The sequence below is a fragment of the Thunnus albacares genome, chromosome 5 (assembly GCF_914725855.1).
Source record: "Thunnus albacares chromosome 5, fThuAlb1.1, whole genome shotgun sequence".
NCBI classification, from domain to species: Eukaryota; Metazoa; Chordata; class Actinopteri; order Scombriformes; family Scombridae; genus Thunnus; species Thunnus albacares.
The window spans coordinates 28099205-28125611 of NC_058110.1; the positions used below are offsets into that span (position 1 = coordinate 28099205).

The 26407-nt window shown below is 42.5% G+C and overlaps 1 protein-coding gene and 1 long non-coding RNA gene across 2 annotated transcripts in view; one reads left to right on the forward strand and one right to left on the reverse strand.

Moving 5' to 3' along the window:
* magi3a (membrane associated guanylate kinase, WW and PDZ domain containing 3a) overlaps positions 1-26407 on the reverse strand; it is a 121183-nt gene that overhangs the window by 76269 nt on the left and 18507 nt on the right. The gene's annotated exons all lie outside the window — the stretch shown is intronic.
* LOC122981916 lies at positions 14017-19186 on the forward strand. The gene is made up of 3 exons (XR_006403361.1): positions 14017-14648; positions 14763-14861; positions 17960-19186. It is a non-coding gene; the product is annotated as an uncharacterized LOC122981916 (long non-coding RNA).

Below are 26407 nucleotides of genomic sequence, written 5' to 3' on the forward strand. Positions count from 1 at the left end.
TGAGCACAATGAGTATGTTTAAGTCAGGGGTCGGTGAGGGCCGTTCCTAGACCTACAGCTCGCATCTTTGAGGTAGTCAATGGTGGATTTCGAGGTACGTTTAGGATCGTTAACCTGTTGTAGAAGCCGTCCTCTTTTCAGCTTCAGCTTTTTTTACAGATGGTGGGATGTTTGCTTCCAGAATTTGCTGGTATTTAGTAGAATCCATCCTTCCCTCCACCCGTGCAATGTTTCCTGTGCCTCTAGCTGCAACACAGCCCCAAGGCATGATAGATCCACCCTCATGCTTAACACTTGGCAAGGTGTTCTTTTTATGAAGTGCTGTTCCTTTTTTATCTCCAAACATACCTTTGCTGATTATGGCCGAAGAGTTCTATTTTAACTTCATCAGTCAACAGCGTTTGTTTCCAAAACACATCAGGCTTCTGTAGATGTTCCGTTGCATACTTTTGACGCTGGATTTTATGATGAGGACGCAGGTATGGTTTTCTTCTACTGTCTCTTCCACGAAGGTCTTGTTTGTATAAGCATCGCTGCACAGTGGAACAGTGCACCACCACTCCCGAGTCTGCTAAATCTTCCTGCAGGTTTTCTGCAGTCAAATGGAGGTTTTAATTTGCCTTTCTGAGCACAGCGTACGGGCAGTTCTCTCTGAAAGTTTTCTTGGTCTTCCGGATCTCATCTTGACCTCCACAGTTTCCCTAAACTGCTATCTCTTAATTACATTTCACACTGTGGAAAGTGCAAGCTGACAACGCTTTGCTATCTTCTTTTAGTCCTCTCTTGCATTTTGGGCATCAATGACTTTCATTTTCAGAGTCTTACACAGCTGCTTAGAGGAACCCGTGGTTGCTGAGTGTTCCTACGAGTTTTGAAGAGTCAGAGTATTTGTAAAGCTTTGAAACTGACATCAGCTGACATTTCCTAATGACAATTATTGACATGCTTCTGGCCTAATGAGCTGATTAAGGTCTGAGACCTTGTTAAAAGAATCTTTTGAACTCTTAGGGTGCCCAGACTTTTTCAAATGCCACAATGATGTTTTTATTTTTGATCAATTTAGGACATAAAAAGCACTAACGTTTGATGAAAATATTGTTTTATTTTCCATATCCTAGAGATGCTGTGTTAACATCTTTTCAATTGAAAAAAATCACCAAAATTTTTGCACACAACTGTACCTCCATCACCTTACTGCTGGGTTATTGCTGCCTTCCTCTAGAATCTGTACTACCTACAGTACACTAGCTAGATGCTGATGAATACAAGTTATTACCTCACATCATTACTCACACCTCATTTTCTGGGCTGATGGGACAAAACAAGCAGATTTAGACTTCAGTCAGTAACCACTAAATAGAGGGATCACCCAGGTTATGAAGCGCTGCATGAGATTTATTGAGTTTAGTCATAGTTTTTGTCTTTAAGATACAATAGGATCCCGGTTGCTAAGCTTCTTGTAACAAGCTCAAGAGAGTGTCTTTTGGGTATGTGGTACATTCTGTAGTACCGAACAAAAGGCACTGTCTTAACAACGCATCCTCCAGAAACAGCTCACAACACTCATCATGTGGGTGAGACATTTGGTCCGACATTCCCGAGCACTTCCAACAGCTGTCTAAGACCATCCGTCATAGAGGAGGAGGGCACGCCGCCGCAGCCGCTAGGCGCTGTGGTGGGGTTTTAATTTATTGTATGTGTACTGTTTGCTGTTGTTGCAAATCAGTTACCCTCTGAAGCCGACAGCTCACCATAGGCTTCAGAGTGGAGAGACACTGAGGATTTTTCAGAGAGGAGGGCTGTAGGTGCTGCCTCAGTAATGCAGTCATATTTTACTCCCATACAGCAGGGTGTAGTGGTAGCCAGCAGCATCCTGGGGGACCCCTACCACTTCGCATGAGCTCCACAGAAATAGTGGACTGCACGGAAAAGCTGTCTTGTCTAATTATTCTACAGGAAAAATAGCACAAATGACTTCATTTTAATGCAACAGGGACCGGTGGCGAATTTACTCGAGTTTATTAAGTGAGAAGAGCGAGAAAATCATTCACCCCCACACACACACACAGAAGAGGTTTTTCATTTCAAACCAGCTGAATTCATCCGCCAGGTGCATTGTGGCGATGTTGATGCTTAACTGAACACAGAAACAGCAGCACTGTTTTCAGGTTGATGTGTGAGTGGAGGGAGCATGGAGATGTCTCCAGAGACAAATGGTTTAAAGGTCATATACTGTATGTCAAGAGCAAAGCGCACCTCTGAGGTGGCCATGAGCTGAATTCTTTAACAGGAAAAAGGTAAAAAGGTAGGATGGGAAAGAAGGAAGAAAAACACAGGAGAGGGGTTAAGGTAGAAAGAAAGGCAAGGTAAGACTGAGAGATATGGACAGAGTGCCAATAAGAGAGCAGATATATAAAGAAAAAGAAGAAGTGCATCGGTTAACGAACGCACACCAAGACTGACAGCAAATGGCTCCTTATTTATCAGTCCATTTGGTTAATTAAATAGAAGGCACTGAAAAAGATTTTGGGCTGCCTGTATTATCAACAGCTAGAACTAATTAGTGTCAAGATGCTATTTAATTACGGAAACCATTTTGGAATTATACACACCATTAGACTGTTTTCTCAGCCCTGTCAATAGTGTATCAGGCAGTTGTGGTAGAGAAAGAGAGAAAGGGTAAGCTTTTTAAAAAAAACCTTTATCCACTTGACTCTTAATATGCTCCAGTATCTTTACTAGTATTATGACATTATTCAATATTGTCTTTAAAATTATTCAATCCGTAAATGGAATTCAAAAACACAGTATGTTATATCCTTTGCTTTTCCTTTGGTGCCGTATGAGAGTGGCAGAGAATAAAAAGTGCTCCCCTCGATGGCCATTAATTGCAATAAAGACAGTAAATTTGATAAAATAGGCCCGTCCCTGTGTGGGAAACTGTATTCATGTTTTTATTTAGAAATATTATAATGAATTATTATCCCCACTCTCTTGCTACCCTAGAGGCTCCAGACACAGCGCCATATGTTTAGCCTTGCATTCACATGCACATCCGACGGTGTCTTTTACTCTCCAGTCATGACTGTGACAGCCCCGGCAGAGGAGTTCAACAAGGGCGCCACGATTCGGCTGCTATCTGATACGCTGTCATTCAGCTCGCACTGTGGCAGCACAGAGAGCTCTCACCACCTCTATGATGCGCCTTTCTTCCTTTTTACCCTTCTCTCTGTCCCCAGCTTTTTCATCCCCCCAGTTATCTTGTTCCTGTCCGTTGCATTGAAAAGGGTTTTTTTTTTTTTTTTTTTTCTCCCTTTTTTTGCCCTTTTCCCTCGCCCACTTCTCTTCAAACATCAATCAAAGTCTTTATCTGCAATGCGAAAATTATCATCGCTGGTGCCTTAGGAAGTCATAACACTGCAGAATCACACATCTAAAAGTCTGCAAGCTCTGAACTTCTTGCCTCTCTTTGTTATTCAGTGGATCCTACCCAAGCTTTTGTTTGGAGCCTCCATTGAGGTGATCAAAGGAGGATCTCGGAGTTCATGAAAGTAGTCATCAAAATGATCGCATCCGCTGTTTAAAGTGACTCATACTGAAAGAGACAATATTATGAATAGTGAGATATTAATACATTTTGCAGGGGAACATAACCATGACTATGGGGGTCAAAAGTGCATTTGTCTATTAAGTTTTTAAGTGGGTTTTAATTCCCGGTCTGATAGCCATCATTAGCTAACGAGTGACTATTGACCCATCATTATGCAAGAGAAGCCACTGTTCAGGCTAGCCAAAGAGCAGCTTTGCTTTTTTTTTTTTTTTCTCTCTCTTCTCCTAATTGAGGCCCCGTGATGGTTTAAGCTGTAGGATTTGCCCAGTTATAGTGGCTAGGAACTAAAAATAAACACAGAGAGGAATGACCCAAAGGCTCCGATGCCTCCTGGCCTATGCATGCACACACACACACACACACACACACTGCAGTCTGACCGACAGTGTCCTCAGTCAAAAGGAGCCAACGTCCTTGAGAGAGTGGCATGTTGGCTCACTTGTCCTCTCTCTCTCTCTCTCTCTCTCTCATATCCTCCTCCTCCTCCTCTTTCTTTTGCTTTCCTATTGCAGGCGGAGTAGATAGTTAATAACAAAACGCTGTTGGGGAGGGCAAAACAGAGATTGGATATGGACGCCTCTTCTATGCCAGCTGATCCGCTTTATCTGGGTGCCAGCACAAACTGACGCTTGTCCCGCAGTGGGGGGTGGAGGGTTTTGGGGGGTGGGGGGGAACTTTCTGACAAAATAAGAAAATGGAATGAGGGGTTTTTTTTTTTATCTTGCCTGGTTAGAGTTTTTTTTTTTTTTTTTTTTTTGGACTGCTTCATGAAATAGTTGCTCGCTCAGAGATTAAGCAATGGTTTGCCTTGGAAGGAATTTGGGATATTCTAGACGCAGAGCTGTTGAGGCTGTTCCACTAAACATATAATCTAAAGCAAGGTTCAGAGGAACAGCCACACCACAGTGGTCTACAAAAATATCATTCATAATATCCCCTTCCTCAGCTCACATAACCATATAAACACACACACACACAACCACAAGTACTCATCAATTTCTGAGACGCAGTGATGAAGTCCCGTTTTTTTTTTTTTTGTTGTTGTTGTTGTTGTTATTTTTTTTTCAATTTTCCAGAAGACCACAATTCTTGGCCACTCAGTCAAAGCACTTCCTTTTGTTCGGAACATAGAAACCCCTAAAAAACTCCACTTCTGATTTCTGGTGACAGTTGAATATTCACTATGATTAACAATAGATGCCTCCTGGCTGCTGTGTGTTCCTGGATGTTTGAGGTTCCATGAATAGCACAGTGAGGGGTCAAGTTACTGGCAAGGGCAAACAGTAGTGCAGCAACAGTCAACAAATACAGACAGATATACTGTAGATGAATATTACAAACGCACACACACACAAACATTCCCACACTTTACCTTGATTTACGACATAAGGTGGACCAATTTATTCACCTCACTAAATCAAATGTTACATCACTCTCAGGGAGTTTAGACAAACTCAGTCAAATAAATCCTCCATTGAACGGCTTTCAGTAACAGTGCCACTGATGCACATTGGAAGGCTTTACAGAGATCATGCATTAACATTCAATTTCAGGGTAAAGTGTAATCGATCGACCTTTCTTTCCCAATCGATAGTTCCCAAAGTGCTGTCTGACGGGGGCCCTAAAAAAGGGTTTACGACCACAATGTGTAATAGTTACATTTAACTATTTCTTCAAGCACAGGAGGTAAGCAGATCACATACGGTATGTATATAAATTGATATTTTGATCACGAGGCTTCACTCCACTGTTCTCAACCATGGAATGAAATTGGAATATGAATGAGATCGTATCATAGAACATGTGTTCCCAGATGGGATTTCATTGGAACAAGACGAAGAGTCTAGAGATGATGTTAAGCAGGGGTAATGTTTACCACAGCATCTTGTTTAATGTGTTAGCGTGCTAACAATTACTAATAAGCACTAAACACAAAGTACAGCTGAGGCAAATGGCAATGTCATTAGTTTTGCAGTTATTTGGTCATAAATCAAAGTACTGGACAAATGGTAATTTCGACTTGATGGTGGCACGAGAGGAAAAGTTGGGGGACCACCAGAGTCATTAGGATACATCTTCTGGGCACCATAAATATCTGTACCAAATTTCCTAGCAATGAATCCAATCTTTGTTGAGATGTTTCCCTAAAAGTCCAAAATGTCAACCAAGTTGTTGGTGCTAGAGGAAAAGTTACAAGATCTCCAAAGTCAGTAGGATTCATCCTCTGGGGACCATAAGTGTCACGATGTTAGTGAGGGTTAGTGGCCAACTGTCTCTTATTTGTGGGTGCTAATATGAAAAAAAGGGAATTCTGTCATCAATGACCCCGTTACAATAACCAATCAGGCATAACATAATATAATCAGCCTGTTATAAATATCAAATATCCATGATGATGAGCTTTACTAAATAAATTCCAACCATCCACGGTACACACTGTAATGTTGTTTTATTGAAATGAAGAGACTGAAATTTCTATGCTCTTGTTTCTGCAGATGACTTGAACGTAACAGCCGTGAATCAACACACAAAAGGTAGTTTGTCCTTGGCATTGGGTTTAAATGAAAGACTGAAAAAGAGGTGCCATGCAGTCCAATCATCTGCATGACAAACCATGCTCCGTGCTCAATCAAACATCCACATCTATTGATGTCTGACGGAAAAAAGACATGAGGCTCTGACAGACAGAAGAGAAGGAATGTTATACAAGGTCAAGTGCCACAGTGGCAGAAGTGAGGAGTTTGTGGTAATGTTCTTATTTTTTACTTCTAAATGTACAGGAGACAGGTGTCAGAAAAGGGAAGTTTTTAATTTTATTTAAACTGTATTTCAGCCATTGGGAAGAGGAGCCAATCTTCCTTATATTTCATTTATATGTCCATTTCAGTTCTATTACTAAAATATCACTGATATTAAGGAGGATCAACACAGGAGGTGCCTTGCACATATTTAATACCAGAGCAAACTGCACTGATATTGCTGTAATAATATTAGATAAAGATCATGTTTGCTTAACAGCACCAAACTGAGCTCCTTGGAATGGGGTAGCACAAATATTTTGTCATTAAAATGACTGTTTTCCTGCTGTTCTTTTCCTGCAGAGAATATTTCAGTCATTAGGATTCCAGTATTTAACTATGAACCACAGGGATAGCATTTCTCAACCCAAATGCGGCTAGCCACTGCCATGTTAATTGCGGCTCTGACACATACACATGGGGGAAACTGCAGCGTATGCTAATTGTTGAGGTGAAGTGAGACCTCAATCAACCCTCGTACATCACTTCTTGGAGCCAGTGGGATGTGTTTGTTTTTACCCATTCAGAAAGAGGAGATCAGATCAACATGGTTCATATTTAAAATCAAACAAACCTCAACAAAAAAGAACAATACCACCCCCGCAATCCTGACTCTCGCTACACGGCAGAACGAAATCCTGGCCTCTTCCCTACAGCACACCGACACAGCAATGCTGTTGTTGTTCCTTCTTGCGCATGCCGCTGACAGCTTGCGCCACACAATCTCTTGGGCTGCCTCATTTTGCCTCATCTGAATATTTATGAATGTTGTTGAACGGCCACATTCCATTATCGGGGAGATTGCCTGGCATGGGGCTCCCAATCCTTTTACCCTGCTCACGTCTGTCTGGGAGTCTTGCACTTCACCCAATTGCAGTCTGTATTTCGCCGTGCGTGGCTGCCACCAATGTTGCTGGTGTTATGGAGAAAAATGAGAGGCAAAAAACAGTATGGGGGGAAGAGGGTGGTGAGGAGCAGTCAAGTCAAAAAAATCTATACAAGAGAAAGATGAATGGCGTTTTCAAGGTTACAAAGCCTAAATTAAATCGACAAATTCTCTGAGGTGGAAACACATGCTGGCAGGGTGCCCCCCTCCTCTAGAGAAGTATGAGTCAAACTTCTTGGGAAAAGATGAAAAAAAAAACAAAAAAAAAAAACACCAATGAGAGGAGACATGAGGAGACATGGATGCATGCCAGTGCATTTACACTCGAGTTCAGCCTCTTTATCTGCACTTCCTGTAACAAGCCACTCACTACAAGATTTATTAGCAATCTCGGCTTTCTACAGTACATGAACCAAGCAAACAAGAGGTGGTCAAGGAGCTACAGCGACTCCACTACTGCACAATGTTCCCATTGTTCCTCCCCTGGTTTAGAAGTGGGTGTATTTAACTAACATCCTCCATTCACCCTGCTGAAAACAAACACTGGCAAATAGGGGAGGAAAAGGCTGACCCAAAACTGCCTGATAAGAATCAGGTCCAGCACTAAGGTCTTTTACTTTCCTCAATAGTAAAGGAGAGGTTTCCTGAGAAGATATGACATACATAAAAGGTGGAAAAGTTGAGAATGTTCCTAGGGGTTTTCCATTGAAAATGTGTATGACAGGTAATTAATACTCTACTTGAACATGACTAAGAGTTCCTGAAACTTCTTTTCAGCTTTCCAGTGCAATACAAGCAAAAGTCCGACTCTGCAGGTGATAAGTTTGACCCCATTGTTGTAATAAGCCCGTCCTTCCAAGGAAAGCAACACTACAGGTCATAAACTCACTCACCAAAAACAACCTGTAGTTTTGTTTGAGTGACAGACGCCATCTAGCAGCTGTAGTAATTATGACTTGCGGAAGTGACACATTTCAGATGATATCAATATGAGGTGACTTCCTTATTAGCGGGAGGTGTGTTGGGCGGATAGCTAGATAGTTAGTTAGATGGCAAAAAGTGGACTTAGCTGCAGGAGACCACTGTTTGCTTCCTGTTTTCAATTGCGAGTTGGGACAGTAACAAAGGTTTCTTAACTTTAAGGAAGTACTAACCACATTTCAAGTGATCATTTTTACCCAAACCATGATATATCCCTAACCTTAACCAAGTGGTTTTGGTGCCTAAACCCAACCAGATTAACCACAGCGTTGTCACACCATAAAACATCATTATATTTTAACAGTGATTAGTAATGGTTTTGGAAAGCGGCGTATTACACTCCTATTGGTCGTTCTGAAAATGCTCCAATGGTTCGTCCTGGAGTGCACGGTACAAACAACCTAATGTATGAGGCCATTTAATTTAGAGGACTTGTTGGTTGTAATGGTGATCACACAATGATACATTGAAACATTCAAGAGAGGAAAAACAAGGATTTCAGTTTCAGTCAAGTGAATAATTCACAAAAGATCCCTCGCATGTGTTCATCTCTAGTGACGCCACTATGAAGCAACCACATTCTCTCTCTCCAAGGCCACTGCTTCTTTCTTTTTTTTTGATGCTGTTTAAGAGCAAAAATGACAAATATAATAAATGTTCTTGTCATCCTACTCACATAACCCAAAGGAAATGGTGATGAATAAATTCGCCATGCATGGCTCTGACAGAAAGTGGTGGGATGTTTTGAGAGAGAGAAAAAAGAAAACAGAATAAGAGCCAAAAATACACATGGGCGATTTTTAATGTGAAAGGCGTGATTTTGTCGAAGTCAGCCATGACAAGAGCTAAAGCTGCAAAGACACACACCTGATTTGGCAGCGTGCCATTTGTCCACCTTCTCTGGTTTGTAATCTATATTCAACGCAAAGGCTGGGGATGTGATTGCTAACAGGGACACGAGAGTAATTTAAAAACAATCCCAAGCCATGGGGTGAATTTGCAGCCGTTAAATGAGGAAGCTCGGTAAGGATGGGTCTTAGACTGGCGATGGATGACTGCGGGAGAGGACACGGGGCTCATAGGAACCTGGATATTTTACCTGCACCTGCTGCTTGCACAATTATTCATCGTTACGCATTCAAGGTCTCCATGTGAACCGCTCTCTCCTGCATAACAACTTCCACTTTATAACCAAAACCATTCTCCCACTAGACCCATGAATCTGGAACTCCTTCACCTCCAGACACACACACACACATGTATGTATATAAATATATCCTCGCTGTCTGCCCATAAAACATGGACACACTCCACTTAATCTAATCACCCTGTCAACAACTATTCAGCCTGCTCTCACACATCCCGTTGATGTAAATGCACATTTAAGCGTTGAGATGTGTGAAGTGCAGGGTGTGTGCATGATGGATAGGCATCCGTGTTCTGCTCGCTCACTCAGACACGCATTGACAGCAGGAGTCAAGGTCAAGCATATGGATCCATGCCGCCTCTGTGTGCTCCGCATAGTTCACCGTGCCCCAACCTGAGAGGAGCATGCGCCGCACAAAGCGCCAAAGAGCTGCATGTAATTGGGATACAATGAGTTTTGTAAAAGTGTCAGCTGTAGATCTCATGTTATATCATGGCCTTTCACAGGATGTCACTCTCATTTGTTTTTGCTCTTTGAGAAATGACCTTCCCAAAAATGTCACGACTGTCTGACGAGTCCTTGTGCCGGAGCAAGATAAGACACAACAATGTGCCCTCAGCGGGTAATTAATGCTTTAGCTGGGTCGGGTGTGGGGTGAATTCTTAGAAACTACAAAGGGCATGAGTTGTTAGCGGGGGAGGTGTGTGCAGGATAGCATTGGAAAACGTCTTCTATTCTAACAGGTCCCATTATGCTAATACTGCTGCAAAGATGAGGTAAGAATGGGAATGTGCAATGTGAGAGACCTGATCCATGATAATAGAGGCTGACAAGACCGTTTTGCCAAAATGATCTGACATTGGAAGCCGTGCGCACATGCAATTGGTTGGGGAGGAGATAATTATCACCAGCCACATCAAGGCCTCACTCAGACCAACATTAGCAGAGTGTCGAAAAAATACATTCCAGTGACACCGCTATGTTGGACACAGGGTTCTTCAGCTCAAAAACACTCAAGGTCGTCCCAAAAATATGTTGAATCTGGCTCAACTTTTGCTACAACAGAATAGAACATCAGGCTGGATTAAGGGGTTATGCCAAAACTACAGAGCCTACGCACCCAGACGCCGTAGCCTCGCCATTTCTAACATGCACTTCCTAAAAAATGCACAGTAAGTACACATCAGGGCTACAGCAGCTATAGAGATACCATGTGATTGATCAGCTTGGTCTGCTTGTGTTTTCTCCAACACGTTTTTGATGTCGGCGGAGATCGTTGATAGTGACGACAACATTAAAGAGGCTATGACAATGTGTAATGTCAGAGCCATCACTCTGATGAACCTACAGAGAATTATCAGCGACTCAGCCCCCAACTTAACTGTTTATGTCACTCTTTCACTGCTCTAATGATGTTTTTGGCCGCAGCAGGCAGCTATTTTCAGAGTAGTTCTACCTCTGTTTCGGCTCAGCACCAAACAGCAAACTGACATAGTTGGTGATAGGTGAACATAGTGGAGCATTTAGCAGCTAGAGAGCCAGATATTTCCCTTAGGAGTTGATGGAGACCAAATACAGACCTAAAAGAGAGTGCATATTGGATTTACATTCACCAGGTGGAGTCTTTTATTCTTTTTGTTTTCATAAGCAAAATAAAAGTTTTGCAAATCTGACAGTGGGTTTAAACAGCGTTGAGGCTTTTGCTACAATGCCCAATACAAGTGTAAGGGGTAAAAACTGGAGAATCAGTCGTTAAATATCATTATTTATGTTTCCCTTTGCCTATCTTCGACTGTGTCAGTAATCAAACCAAACAGCCAATCAAAGGTCTTGGTCAGTATTCAAAGTGACCAATCATCTGAATCTGACAAGCGAGTGTTGAGCAGTTGTGAGTGCGTTGGGAGGATCAAGCTTGCGCTCATCACAGCCCTGTACTCAAGGGACTGCATTTGTTCACGCGAAGCAGAAATGATCCCTCGCGAGGGAGGATGGTTTGGTTCTGTGTGCTCGTATCACGTGCACGCACCTGGTTTTAATGTGCGCAGGTTTTGAAACTAATTAAACACCATAAAATCCAGCTTCATGTGGCAACATGTTTGGATAGACATTTCAGGAAGATTACTTTGTAACATGGATAATTCTACTGTATACCTCGCAATCTGCTGCCAGAGTTATTAAACTTTATCAATTGTGCGTAGTGTTTAGGGCGTCTGATGAACCCCAGTTTGGTCTAGACACCCTCGTTACATGTCTAGATGAGAAGTTTCACGTTTACTTTGTGACACTGGATGAAATTAAAGAATTCCTTTTGATTCTGTGGTAAGAGGGTAACTGAGGGCCAAGGTTTAGTCCTGCCCCATGATCTGAAGGGTTCAGATGAGCAGCTCTAAAGTGATTAGGTCTGGGTGCAGTGGCCTGTGGAAGGCAGTGCAAACAGAGGGAGACAGGCAGCAGAATGAGACTCTATTGTGTGGGCATCTGAGGTGGAGGAAAAGTGAGCCTCAATGGCCTGACTCACACTCCCAACTATTAGTCCACATTGTCGCTCCTGAACTGATTCATTTCATTGTCACGAGTTAATTTGAAATCACATGAAGAAATGGAGGGACCTTGGTGCGTCAGTGATTTTTTTTTAGCTGAAAACTCACAGCTTTGGCAGTAGAGTGAATCAAACATCTGAAGTTAGTTGCAGCCCAACGATTTCTCACTGACATTATTGTTCATTTTTGCTCTTATTCAAAACAAGAAAGAAGCAGAGAGGCCTTGGAGGGTGAATGTGTGCTTTACAGTGGCGTCACTGGTGATGAACACATTTTAGAGACGTCTTCTGTGAATTCTTCTCAATTGAAACTGAAATCCTTGCCCTTTCCTGCCATTGAATGTTTCATAGAAATGTATGATCATGAGCACCTTGGTTGCCTAATGGTTATAAAGGCACGTACCATATAATAACATCCACGGTTCGATTCCCAGCCAGGGGGACCTTTGTTGCTTGTCGAACCCTTCCCTTGTTTCCTGTCTCGCTACACTAACTCTCTAATAAAGGCAAAAATGCAAAAAAGGGTAATCTTAAAAAAAAAGTGATCACAGGAACATTTACGGGGTCAAACATGCTGCCAGAGATTGCTTGTCTGGCGGTGGAGAGCTTGAATAGAAGTCGCAGCAGGTGTTAGTCATGTTCAAGTACTTTTATTATCACTACAGTATTAATTTCATCCGCCGTCTCATACAGAGCGATAAAACCTCTTCAATTGTAAACCTGGAAACCAGTGTTGAGACACACAAACGTGCATGTTATGTGTGTGAGAGCGAAAGAGAGTACATGTTTTGACTCCATTTTGGGTTGATGATGTAAGGCCTTGACATTTCTACAAAGCAGCATTCTTTTTTTTTTTGATATTTCTTGCGTTGTTGACAGTCACAAAGTGAGCATGAACTCATCGGCCACAACCAATGAGGCAACGGGAGGACGTCCGGCTGCTCCGTCGTGTTCCTCTGAGAGAGGTCGCGCTACAGCAAAACATCTCCTTACAAAGCCAGGAAGGAAAAGACTAAAAGGCGAGCAGCTACGACGCACCTGGATCTAGGCCTTGTGAGTAATTGAAAACAATAGTTGTAAAACGCTAATGACATGACATCAAATTTCCCTGGGAAATCTGCTTAGAGGTGATGAGGTGAATAACTTTTAATGTGAGTAACAAGACTGAATGTAAAACACCAACAGGAAGTCAATCAGTCCACATTAAAATGCTATTAAATGCTATGAAAAGGCTTCAACTGTACACCTGCTGTTTTTGCACAATTTGTATGTAAATCTGCAAGAAGAGTGTTTTGTCTGAGATTTGTGCATTTTGCAACACAACAATGTAGAGCAAAAGAAATTTGCTGATTAACAGATTCGTTAATCAAAAGAAATTAATTGGTTCAGTCATTTTTTATGCAAAGCAGCCAAACATTCCCTTGTTCCAGTTTCTCAAATGTAGGGATTTGTTGCTTTTCTCTGTTTTTATATGGTAGTAAACTGAAAAAACGATTAATCAATAATGAAAATAATCATTTGTTGCAGCCCTACAATAAAGTGACACATTTTTTTCTTAATATTAGTACAGTATATACTGCACAACTCCTTCAGTTATCTGGGATTTATTGTGTCATTTACAACTATAAACAACTACAGTATAAGTTAAATGAAAAGACCATTATATGTATTTTTAATAAAATAAGGGTAGCATGATTTTTCTTTTTTTCTTTTAAACCTGCATCCCAAGTGAATCGCACAATCTACGCTGTGCTCGTGTTATCTCAGCTCACCTCAAGTCAACTTTATTTATAGCGCTCAAAGTTACAAGTTTATCTCAATGGACTTTACAATCTGTACAGCATACAGACACCCTCTATCCTTAGCCCCACAATTCAAATTATAGGAATTTGAATCACCTCCTACACGCTAAAATCCACTGAGATTCCACTGAGAAGTTATCAGCATCTGTTGTCTACAAAGAATCTGGATGGGTCTCAAAATCTGTCAACCTGAATAAGAAATCTCATCAGCGGGATATGACACAATTATGTCCAAATGACACATAGGTACTTGTGCTAACAGATACGTTTTTATTTAACATTAATCAGTATTTGGTGTAAGATGGAAAATTGTCTAAATGAACAGACTAATAACCTTCCTGAAATTTCAAACCGGGTAGTGTGTATGAACAGTGACTGGAGAATAATAATCACTTTTAATGAGATATTGATTTGACCTGCACACATACACAACAAACTACGGCAGCGGAAAAAAACGCGTTGTTTGCCCTTTCAGGAAATATGGAATGTGGCAAGAACGTCCTCTGGGGAAGGATTTGAAGTTTATTTGATATTGGAGTTGTTTACTGATGCCTGGATGGAGCTGTTGTAAGAGTAATAGCTATTGATCATTGTCTAATGTCCTAAACAACTTATTCAACAGCTCTTGAAACAACAATGCAGCCGGCAGCCATGCGAGCAAGAGTCATGGAGGAGGTATGTGTGTGTGTGTGTGTGTGTGTGTGTGTGTGTGTCGGGGAGGTGAGGTACGCAGGGTGCGGCCGAAACAGGTAAACAATGTAATCGAAGGAACGTCAGAGACGACGACAGCTGACCGAGGAGGCGAGGGAATAGCGCGAGACGGGACCGAGTCAAAGGCCAAAGAGGCGGAGGAGCAGGAGGCGGAGGACTGCGGGGAGAGAAAAGGTGGCAATAAGAAAGAGATTGATTGAGAACACAGAGAAAAGGGAGAAAGAGCAAGAGCCAAAACCAAAGCAATTATCCGCCATACTATGTTCTTGTCCTTTCTCCTCTCGGCAGCGCTCATGGGAGAGGGCCAGAGGTGTGAGAGTGCTGTGAGCTGTCAGCGGAGCAGACCTGTGTCGTCTCTGACCTCATCATCAACAGGATGGTCCCTTGGTGAGCTACGGGACACTTAAAGAGTATAAAGGCCTTCCTTACAGAAGGGTTTATATCTATCTGCCCATCAATGTGCAAACACACGCGAGTCAACAACAGGGAAAATCCAGAGATGCACTGAATAAACATAAGGTCACACTAGAGAGTGCCACAGCAAAATTCATCTGCATGTCTGACACAGTATGATCACACAGATGCTTTATGGCATAAGAACTACTTACCTGGTCAGCTGGTAAATTAGCTGGTGAGCTAACCAACAGCATGCTAGCCAGCGTGGATCATGTTAGCTTTAGTCAGTCACAATGGCTCTCAAAGCTTCTGTTTATTTTCTTGGTTCTTGTTTTTTTTGTGGCTATTTAATCCCTTGTGGTATTTTTTTCTAGATTGTAAATCATTTAATTCAATAATTAGTTATTGAAAGTGGGGGAAAAAGTTAACAAGCTTGCTAACTGACAGTTAGCTAACTGTCAGTTAGCTAACTGACAGTTAGCAAGTTCCACAGAAATGAACAGATTTTGCCATGAACTTTTGTTTGCTGGTCTGACTGGGCCTTAAAGTCTCCCACCAGTCAAAAATGTGTTTTCCCTCTTCTTCCTTCAGTTGAGCTCCAATGTGCAGAATGATAAATGTGCAGAGTTTGACACTAAGAAGGCTGTTATCACATTCATCTGCTGAAGTGGGAACGTTTCTCTGCGTTCACCTTAAATCTGACTTTAAGGTGTGTACATACCACCATGATTTCTGACATCACAATTAGTTTGGAGCCAAGTGTGGTCCAATATTCAACTTACACAAGTATGATGTGCAAGCCTCCAGTGCACATACACCACAATGGACATGGTGTATCCAGCACTTAAACCTTTAAAATGAACAATATTTGTGTGTTCATAGATTCTGGTTTTTCTTCAATTAAGAAGAAGGAGTAGATGTAATTTTAAGAATGAATAGCTAGGTATATGATTTTTTTTCGTGGAAAGAACATATCATTTTTTTTATTTCTCTATGTCTTAAAACATGTCTAGAGGGGATCTGGAGGGAAAAGTTTCTGACTCAAGGAAAAAAAAGAGATTGAGCTGTTTCTCAAACACTGTCTGGCACCCTCTGTATTTTCATGTATCATCAATTATTCAGATTAATATGTCAGTGTATGGTATTCCTTAGTGAGTGGAAAAACAACATCTTTTTGCAGCAGAACTGCTGGCAACACATCATCTCCCTGGTGTGCTCCTACGCAGTGCAGCATTTCTACATGACAGTTTCCTATTGTATGTTCAAATGGTCCATTATGGACAATCCCATTTAGTGTGTAATCACGTCTCAATAAGTAACACTATTTCAACACGGCCTGGATCAATGCTCCCCAGCGTTGCGCGTGGGTCAGGAGAAATCGATGTACCCTTTGTCAGACAAGACTCATTCGTGCGCCGTTGCTCTGTGGTGCAAAATGCAGATGCCTGAGTACGTAGAGATGTATGAAGGAGGTGTTGCTGCTGCGTCAGGGAGACAGAAGAGGAGAAGGGGGAGGATTATTATGACGTAGTATCGATCCAAGTTGGAAAACAAGCCCGGGATGCAAGAAGCTGCAGGGGAAGGGATGGTCAATCAATAAGATCCATGGTGCCAGACAAAGCACAGGAATATAGATGTTTGCATGGAGAAAAGAATGGATAAGGGGGAAGACAGGAAGACTGAGAGATAAAGACAGATTGGACAGATAAATCCTGGAGACTGGCAAGAGATAAACCGGCAAACACAAATGAACTAAAAGAAAAAAAAAGAAGTCACATACTGCGGAATTTACATCATGAAAATGTCAATGTTAATACACCAGATGTGATTTTATGTTAAACCGACTCTACAAATGGTATTATATAACAGTCAATAGCAATTAGCATGGAACAGCATGCTTGGAGCGAAGCCCGGTCATAATCCGGCCAATATGTGGACAGAGAGCATCACTAGGTCTGGTCACTAAATCCCTCTTCCCCTAATACTTATTCCTAAGAGCAATATGCAAATTTGACGTATATATTTGGTTTAAATGCTCTAGAGGAAATGTAGAGAACAAAATCAGTCCACAGCGTTGGGGAGAACAAGTTGTACGTATGTTTTATAAATTCTGCCCAGCTTGCATCTGCTGTTGTTGGCAGTTTGTGCATTATGTTGGAGCTGGCCATTGATGAATTGATGAGGCAGAGCCACAGATGGGGAGTGATGTTGACAAGATTGTGTCTCCGCAGCCTCGAAAAGGCTTAAAACCTGCGTCCTCCAGGGATTACTGACGTCTTGTAGGAAATTGGCCTAATCCAAAACAAATCCAGTGGGATATTTTCTCGTAATTTATCGCTTGTGGTGACTGTCCTTTTAACCACACACACACACAGACACGTTTGACAGATCTTTTGTTCTCACGCTTCGCCAGCCACGGCCTCAAGACATCAATCTAACCGACGTTATTAGCCAGCCGGGACTGGACTTGATTACACAAGGGCTGCATTACAGATGCGTGATGCGTAATCCTTTGCAGATGAACGATAAAATGCTTAAAAACATATTTGATTGGATAAATGTTAATGATTTTTCAGTTAAACACCTGATTTATTCAAATATTGTCATTCTACACCATCATCCATTCACTTGATTAACTATCATTTCAGACTGAATGGTTTTCATTACAAAAGGTTTTACCTCCATTGTACAACTGAACTGTTATCTGATGTCAGAATAATTATATCTCTAACCTTGTTCTTGTACTTTTAGACAATAGAGATTTATGTTTATTTATCAATAATGCATTGGTCTGCACGCTCACTGAGCAACAGGCTGGCGGTGTTATCAACCACTGTGTCATGGCAACCTTTGTTAACTACACTCTGCATCTGTGCCTCTGCCTCCTCCTCCTCCTCCTCCTCCTCCTCCCTGCTCCTCACTATCATCCTTACTACACTCATACAGCAATGCAGCCAAATTTCCTCTCCCTCTTCTGAAATGTGAATCAGCAGGACCATGCCTTGTTTTTTTTTTTGTTTTTTTGTGAGAGCCCTCCCTGGGTGTAGCGTGGCCCCCCTGCCCTCCTCACCTCTCTTCTGTCCCCACAGGGTCCCAGTCGCCTGCTGCCAATTAGCCTCGGCTTATGACCCAACCTCAACCGAGCGCTTCCTCCCTTCCAAAACCCCTTACATAAAGGGATCAGGAATGGGACATATGCCCCTGTGTCTCCTGACGCTGCTGCAGACCCCAGCACCCCCGCAGCCAAAGCTGGAGGATGACGGATGATAAGGAGAGAAAAAAGCAACGGAGGAAAGAAAAAGGAAACATGAAAAAAGACATAGAAGAAAAGTCAAAGTAGGAAAAGAGAAGGGACAGTGCATGATAGTCAGTTAGCCCAGGCTATGACTTTCATTCATGCACCAGCTTTGGGTTTTCTCTTAACTACTGTTCATATAGACAAATGATAAAGAGATCCTCCCAGTGTGGTGTTCTCACATAAACTGTTGTGCAGCATCTACGGGTCTCTAAACAGATCAATATTTAGCATGATTGGGAAGTTTCATCTTAGGATTTACTGTGCCCCCCCACCCCCCCCCCCACCCGGGGAGATTGACTAGTCCAGTCATTTTAAGACAAGCAGTGGAATACATCATCCCCCTCTCCAGTGAACGGGACAGAGGGGAGTGGGAGGACCAAAGGTGTTGTCACTGAAGGTGCTGTGCATAAATAACATGGCTCTGAGGGAAGAAAAGAGAGACTGGGAAAGAGGGTTAGTGCTGTCTCCTCACACTGACATACAAATACTGAGCCTCTCTGATCCTTCCCATCTGAGTCATCAGCAAGGCTCTGATTTCATCTGCATATTCTTAGCAGAGATGTGGTTGAAGTCTTGGTGCATTATCCTTGTGTTGCCCGTGTTATTTGAATTTACTCACCTCTATGATGCGGTCTGAAGAGGACAGAGTCCTACTTGATGAGACCAGACCGAGTGACTACTACCCCAGCTTGAGGCTGTGCAATGCCATCGACAGCAACTAGATGCTAGCTGCAAAATATCCCTGGCTCCTATTGACTCCTATTCAAAAAGCACCAACTTCTCTCCAGATATACTAACTCAATGATTTTTTTTTCAATGAGTCAACTGCACTCAGTCCAACTATTGTCACAATATTTCAGTAAGTTTAATGTTACTTGATTATGATACCTGCCGTATAAGCACAATTTGGCTAAAGTAGCTAACAGTTTTCCCAGTAAGCTAACGTTTGCTTCAGTCAGAGCTAGCGGGGCGTGTTTCCAGAGCGTGAAAGACAACACCTGGCAACTCCTTATTTGGAAGGTCCTTGCTCCAAACGGAAAAGATGGCGCTGAAAATAAACAACCAGTGGGTGACATCACACCTCATTACATCCATCTTTATATACAGTTTATGGACCAGACCCATAGAGTACCACACGGATACCAGGATCCTTATCAGTCAGGCATAGTCCAACACCTGCTCCTACTCTTAGGTTTTAATGTCTTGCACTCCTCTCTCGAGTGTCTCACACCTTCGACTCTGCACCTCCTTCTCCTCTTTCTTATCCTATCTCCTACTTTCTCCTCTTCTCTTACCTCGCCTGCCTGCACTGCTATCCTTTTTCATCACTTCCCATCCCAGTCCCCCCCACCCCCACCCCCCACCCCCCACAATCTCTGCCCATGCGGCAAGCTTTACCAAACAACAGGCTGCCGTTGCAGTAATAAAAGCTGCCTCTGAGCCAAATTGCATTGTGTGGGGCGAGACCAGCGAGCAGTGATTGCGCCACAGATTGCTGTTTGTGACCTGCCACCTTGAGGTCTGGAGGTTGGAGCATGGTGACCTTCATGGGGATGGAGATGGCAGACTGATATCTTATCTCTGTCTCAGGGGCGACGGTGATGATGGATGTCTACCTAATGGGCCCTTTTGTTTCACTCTTGATAAGCTCTTACTATTAGACGACGCCGCTACTGTTATTGATTTAACCTGATTGATTTATTCCTACAGGATCCTAAAGGGCTAAAAGTGAATCAGAGCATTATTATTGCTTTCTTGAATATTCCTGAATTGCATCTAAACAAATTTCTCCACCCTTGAGAGTGAAATCTAAACACCGCCTTACATAAATACTGTAACCAATTCAAGTTCAAGCCCAGAGCAGAGGGAGGTATAGTTGTCTTGATTACATGAGTGCTCGGATCATAGATTTATTTTCATCTACACGTGGTCACACAAATCCTAGGTGACATTGCCGGATTGGTCGAGGTCACTGTTCTCATGGTCATGAACACTCATGGTTAAACCCTGAGGGCGCTGCAGCTACCTGAGTGGGAGTCTGGGTGGGGAATAGGGGTCATGGGGGCAATGTGGAGCAGGCTGATTCAGGAGAATGACAGGCCAGGAGAAGAGCTGAGGAGGGTGGGATCATCAGAGGTTAAGATAAGCGAGCCGGAGCCGGAGGCGAGGGATTCAAAGGTTACGGTATTATCTGGTTTTGAGGAGAGGGAAAATTAGTTTTATTTCAAACAGGAAAACCTCTCCTTGTTTTTTTTTGTTTTTATTATACAGAGTGAAAATTGAGCTCAGAGGCCAGCTTATACAGTAGATTAGATTATGGTATTGAAGTAGGTCTGGTCTTGCTGGTCCGGTACAGTGTATGAGCTTAAAAAAGATTTTATGTGAACCAACTGAATCGCCATTTGTCATTATGAGATGTAAATTGATAGTAAGTCACACTGGCAACGGCGCACAGATCCTCCTTTCTCATGTAAATGTCATTATTTGGATAAACTGACCACATGTTGGGAATATAAATGGTTACTATTTTGCCTAAAAAATATATTAAAACTTAATAAAGTGACATATTAACAGTCCTACAGCAAACAGCTTAATGCTGCCGTTTGTTGCAAAATGCATTCTGGGATACTTAGCTTCGGCCACCTTCGGCCAACCAATGGTGTAACTTCATCACTCAGTCAGTGACTCACTCAGTCGGGGCCAAACATTCGCGTTAGTAGAGCTGGCCCTGCTGTTGTGAGAAATAAAAACACCATGTGTCTCTCAGTTGTCCTGATTGTGGTGCGTTCTCATTCATGTCCTGTCATTATGTTCCACTCGGGAGCGGCTGACTCACGTGCAGTACTCAGTGGTAAAATTTGGTACACCGGTCCAGTCCGGTATTTGGTATCTTGAAGCACTAAAACCCATTTCCTTTTGTTTATCTCACACAATCACGTTCAAAGAATCAATACAATCAATGCAGCTCTTCCGTGAGCCCTGTAAACTGCATTTCCACTTCCACCAGGTCAGGTAGGACAGAATGAAACAAAACAAGCATCTGGTGGCGGTCGTCATTGATTTGGTCTGATCACCATGTCTGGGGACCAATTTAGCTCAGCGAGGGCCAAACTTCAGACACGCTGTCTCGCCAGAGGTATTTCGCTTTTTCCCAAACAGGCAATATTTGTTTGAATATCATCAATTTGCTGACAAAGTGCTGCTTGCAAATTAGGTTTTGCCCATTACAATTTGAAAGTGCTGAAAATCAATACTGGCTATGTTACTCATTCTGAATAAGCAACAAACAAGTCCATACATTTTGCATTGCACGCATACAAATGTGTAAGATTGTATATATATATATATATATATATATATATATATATATATACATACACACACACACACACACAGATGGGTGACAAAATAAAAGTTAAGGGAAATTAAAGGAGAAACTGGTCCAGGTCTGAATGCTTGACCCCTACAGTGAGGGGATCTGGTGGCTCTGTTACGCTGTGGGAGGCATTTTGCTGGCATGGTTCCCCTTAGAAGGAAGGGTCACTGCAAATCAATACAAAGTTGGTGTTCATCCCTCCAGAAGAGTTTCAGAGACTTGTAGAATCAATGCCGAGGCTGAAGAACACCATTGTTCAAAAAGATATTCCCTCATTTGGTGTTTTGATGATGGTGGCGGAGAGCGTTGTCTAATCTCCCACTGGTGTTCAATTGGGTTGAGATCCGGTGACTGCGAAGACCGTAGCATACGATTCACATCATTTTCAAACCATTCAGTGATCCCTTGTGCTCTGTGAATTGGGGCATTGTCATCCTGGCCTGTTTCATCATCGGATAAAGGTGATGACTCAGAACAACTTTGTATTGATTTGCAGTGACCGTTCCCTCTAAGGGGACAAGTGGACCCAAAACCATGCCAACAAAATGCTCCCTAAAGCATAACAGAGCCACCGGATTCTCCTCACTGTAGGGGTCAAGCATTCAGGCCTGTATCGGTTTTTCATTTAATTTGTATATACTCACTGGCCAGTTCATTAGGTAATGCAATCCAATACAACAGCTCTGCCATAAATTCTACATTTATGAAGCTTATACATTTTCAGTTTTTGTTGACATTGTCAGAAAGGTGATAATTCTACTTTATGTTTATTATTGAGGTCGTATGTTGGGCTACTGGAGTGCATTATATTGAATGTTCCTAAGATTTTGTCCACTCCATTAACATACATGAGGGGGGCAAAATATCAGGAAGACTTATATATATATATTATATATGCACTTTAACTCAATTTAGATAAACACTCTCCCACAAAATCAAGGTTAAAATGAGTAGTTTAGCTATGTTTATCCTCCGCCGAATTTGCATGTATTACAAAAAATCAGCAGCGAGAAGCAGTCATTCCTTCCCTCATCAGTGAAGTACTGCAGCACATTCCTTGCAACACTTGAAGCTTTGCATATTTTCAGCGCTCAGTGTGAAGAATGATACAACTTAGAAATATCTTAACTTTCAACTACAGGCTTTAGTCATTCAATGGTCACTTAGCAACTACAGGAGCCTTGACTGATGCAAAACATCTTATTAATGCTATATGTGAAACAAGACGTGCCCTGCCTCATGGCCTCTGATTGATTTTAATGCACTCTAAGCAGTAGGCCTTGTTTTTGTGTTGACACTTAAGACTGCACAATGAGCCTGGACAAACATAAAGGACTATTGTTCACAGGCATGCACTTACAGGAATGCTCAGCGCCTCTCCCACTGATTGTTTCTCTCATTGGACAGATTCGACCCGACACAAACTGACCACAAAGAGCCATAAAGTTTGTGTCCAAACTGTGTACAAATTTGGAGAGAAAAGCCATTCATGTGAAGCCTTCTAACTTTGATTCCTACTATCTGACTGTGCAGTAGGAGGACAAAGAGAAGAGGTTACTGGCTCTGCTAAGCTGGGGGTTGACAGCTCTGGGAAGCTCTGAGCAGAGGTAGATAAACATATCAAGAGTGGTTGCGTACACGCTGACAGCAGCTGGATGGGAGACAAGAGCTTTTTATAATGCTAAATACTTAGTGTTTCTGAATATCTTGAGTCAGAGGTAAGGGAGAATGGGAGGCAGTGAAGACAAGAAACTGACTGCGAAGCAAGAGGAGGCAGAGTCTCTGGGTAAAATGAAGAAAAAAAAAAAAAAAAAAAAAAAGTGATGGGTTAAGTGTATGTCTTTGGTCGTGTTGCATCATTTGAAGGCGCGGTTGCACAGAGGACAGCGCTTGGTTGTGCATTTTGTGTCGAGTTGTTTTAAGGTGTAGCAGAGGACTGCAACTACTACTCTGCCCTTCAGCAGAACTGCACTATTCTGTAGGGCTAATGCAGTATTGACCAGCGAGCAAGCAACTGCAACACCGGTCAGTACTTAAGAGCACCGCCACTGATCAATACTGCTCTGTGTGGAGAACAGAACACTAGCCAGTAGGCATACCACACACAGACACATAGACACATTTAAGGATGTCTCAGTAAAACAAAACCCAAGTTTCCTATACAAGCATGAGAGAAAAAGTACTACAATCGTACTATTTTAAAACTCACAGCTCCACGTTTACTTTTAAAGGGGACATATCATGCTTTTTGTGATTCTCTGTTATTCTAATACTGTTATAATGTTGGGTGTCTATGTAAAACATGTTTAAAGTTCCAAAACTTGAGGTAAACTTATGTAAAAATGCTCCCTGCGAGTCAAAACCCAGGGCTGCAGCCTGCTCTGAACGCTCCGTTCTCAGTGTTACCTCTACTTCCCCATCGAAATGACATCAGACTGTTTGTGCATGAACACAAACGGCCATCCGTTCTGGGTTGTTCATGTTGTCCGCTTGCATATTTTGGATCGGATTCAGGCTCAGACATGTAGGGATGTATTTGAGAAGTTACCATTTTTAGTAAAAGAACGAGAAAAAGAAATGACATCCTACTACTACTGTTTGTTTACGTAGCCTCTTGAGCCGGTGGATGTCTGCCGAGGCGCAGCTTCCGGGGGCCTTAAAGAGACAGGAGCTTAAAACGGCCTGTTTCAGAAAGAGGCTAAACCAAGTGAACTGTAAATCATGCAAAGATATTCCCCTAGAGCCCCGGAATATAAATATAGACCTGAAAATGTGCATGATATGTCCCCTTAAACCTATCTCCAGAGAGACACTAGCCAGCAAACCAAGAGTGAGGCAGCAGGGAGGCATGCGTGGAAAAAGGCCTTGAAATCAGCTGTCCTTGGAGCGAGAGTGGCCTGGGAGATCTGTTAGGGAACACAGAAAATCAGACTAGAAAAAAATCACTTGGAATCTGGTGATATTTCTTTTGCAGCTGCCTCTTCTCGGCTCGCACATATGGTAGATAACCGTGCAGAACTCATAACACGGACAGATCTAATCAACACACACGTACACACACACACACCTGTGCACACACCTGTTATTATACGTTTACTGTGAAAATGCACTGAGCTCTTTTATTACATCGTTCTACATCAGCAGGCTCTCTTTGGGATTAGTAAAATTAGTAAAAATCCAAGAAATCCAAACGAAGCAGTGAGATGAGAGAGAGAGACACAAACGCAGACAGAGAGTAAGAGAAAAAGCATGCGACATCGATGCTTCGGTTCACACGCGCTTCGTGTTTGAAACACTCACAGAAGTAGCTATTCCTGACGAACAGACACTAGACTAACTCCGCACCCTCTCCTCAGATACACACATACATCCACCCATAGTTCACTTAACAATGACTCGACACTGTGTTCACTGAACTACAAAAAGGTATGTATGTCTGTGTGTGTGTGTGCATGTGTGTGTGTGTGTGTGTGTGTGTGTGTGTGGGTTAAGTAATGCCCCAGCTGGGTTCCAGCAGAGTGCAGCATAACACACTCCTGCTGTTCTTCCTGACCCCCAAGACAAGGCTCGGCCAGGCACGCACAGCACCTCACACAACCCCAAACTCCTCATGTGAGTGAGCCAGCCCTCCACACATACATACACACATACACACACACACACACACATACACACACACACACACACACACTCCTCCAAAGTGCTTCCTTTCTCCCTGAAGTCTGAACACAGACTTGGAGAACAATAGGCTCCATTAGCCCACCCTCAGTTCCCTCCCTTTCTCAAGAGAGATATTTCCTTCTCCAGAGAGATATTTCCTTTAGTTGTGTAATTACTTTGAATGAATAATAACACCCCTGAGCATTAAAAAACTGTGTAACCTTGTTGGAGGGAAGAGATCTTGGCCTGAAGGCAACGATAGTGACTGTTTGGCTGCCGCTGCATGTGAGCCGCTCCTCTTGGCTTGCGCAGCGAGCAAAGTATGACTAAAAGTGCAAGAATCTCCTTTTGCTCTTGTTTTACACATTTATAAAGAAGTACGCACTTAAAATGACTCGAGATTAACAAGTTTTCAGCTCTAAATTAACATTAAAGTCATTATAAGGACATTAATTAGGATAAAAAAAAGATAAGAAACCTTCTATTGCCACAGCCCACACACTGATGCTATTTGTGCAGATTTCATTAAAAAAGAAAAAAAACTGTTATTCATCAGGGCCACTGTGCTCAGCCTGTCTCTATACTTGTGTCATGACATGCCAGCTAGATAAGCAGGACTCACATCATACCGTCGGGAGACACGCCATCCAAAAAAAAAAAGTTCCCCTCCCTTTCAACTCTTCACCTCGGTATTTCTGACAGCGACAGCTCTCGAGTCAATCTCTCTTATGAGCCATTTCAAAGTGCGACCGCTTCAAACAAACAGGTTCGTTGCGCCGATGGGATTTTTTGTATAACTTGGACAGTTTTCAAAGAGAATCCGCTCTTAATACGGCCACAGCGCGGTGATGTTTGAGAAGTATCGCCGCTGTTTTCCTGCACCGCGTGGGCGGCAGCTCGAGCCCGATGCCCAGCATGTGACCGGCAGACCGACTCAGAGCGCCCGACTTAAACCATCACATGCTTAACTTATGCTCAACCGGTTAGAAGTAATCTGTCATGATTGGCAGACACATTAAATACTAGATGTGCTTTAAAAAAAAAAAAAAAAAAAAAAATCACATGGTGCCCCTCCTGCTGTTCTGGTGTAGGCTAATCCCAAATAATTGATATTCATATCAAACATGAGGCTGGCTGTCCGTCAAATAGGGCAAAGTCCAGAATGGAGAGCGAACTCTAATCTGTAAAGAGCATTTCCTCAAA